Source organism: Penaeus monodon, chromosome 31 (assembly GCF_015228065.2).
Source record: "Penaeus monodon isolate SGIC_2016 chromosome 31, NSTDA_Pmon_1, whole genome shotgun sequence".
Classification (NCBI taxonomy): Eukaryota; Metazoa; Arthropoda; class Malacostraca; order Decapoda; family Penaeidae; genus Penaeus; species Penaeus monodon.
The window spans coordinates 33,543,736-33,545,034 of NC_051416.1; positions in this window are offsets into that span (position 1 = coordinate 33,543,736).

Consider the following 1,299-nt stretch of genomic DNA (forward strand, 5'->3'; position numbering starts at 1 on the left):
GTGTTGTGGGTGTGTTGTTGGGGTTGGGGGGTTTTTTTTTTTTTGGGGTTTTTTTAAAAATAAAATACATGCAAAAACCCTAACCCCCCACCTAGGTACACCACGTGCAGATCCGGGGACCCAAATCCGAATATAGTCTCCAAAATTTTCCCTAAAAATTCCTTTTCCAAGGTTTTTTGTCCATAAATTTTCCCCGCCTTTTCTCGTGGATGCCCCTCCCCCCTTAAAAATTTTTGTGAGGGGCGCGTGCAGCGGAAAGGATGGGCAGTAGGCCCAGGCAATATTTTCCGGGCGTAAAAGAAAACCCCTCAATCCCTTTCCCAAGGGGTTTTTCAAGGGGCTATATAAGCACATGTTCTATACACGCGCTTCCCCCCGCTGACTATAAATAAAAATATTTTGTGTTGGTTTAAAGGTTAAGTTTTTTTGAGATGTATGTGGGATTTGTCTATGCATTTAAAGAAGAAGTTTAAAATGTTTTTTAGTAAAGCTATTTTCCAAAAAGTTTAAATTTTCACGACCAAAAATTGGGATTCCAAAGGGGTTTAAAACCCCTAAGGTAGAGTTAACCCCATTTAATAATTTAGGTTGCAAAAACTTCGGTTCGTATTTTTGTCATTCAGTTTTTCGGGGTGGGTGAAATTTTCTGTTAAAATTTTCTATGGTCTTTGAGAAAGAGATTTTTTAGCGATTTTCCCATACGGTATATGTAAGGCCTTTTTTTCAAAGGGGGCTTTTTTTTGGGGCGCGCGCGCGCGCGGTCCTGGAGTATTTTTTGGGTGTGCGTATGTGTAGAGTGTTGGTTTGGTGTATTCCCTTTCCCTTCCCGTTTAAAATCCCCTTTTTTAAATGGGAATTTTACACGGGGCCCCGGTTTGGAGTCCCGGACCCGTGTTTCCCCTACAGCAAAAAGAAATTTTGCTCGGGCAGGGTAATCAAGACGTTTTTGTGATAGCCCCGGGTTTCACCTTTTTCTTTTCGGTTTAATTTAAATCGGAAAGGGCTCTTTAGAAGGTATATTAGCAAGAACTTTCCCAAACAAGGATTTGTTTTCCCGCGAATGCCGTTCAGAAGGGTTTTAATTTAAAAAACATCCGGGTAGCGCAACTATGGCAGGGGGGAAGGGGGTGAAACGAAAAATTTGAAACGTTTTTTCTTTTTGAGTAACGATTGAAACGTTTCTAATTTTGAACCCTTTAAATGCTTATAACAATACAAACCCGAAAGAGAGGGGAAAAAGGGGAAAAGAGGGCAGAAAGGCGGGGAAAAAGAGAGGGGGGGGGAAGGGGTGGGGAACGA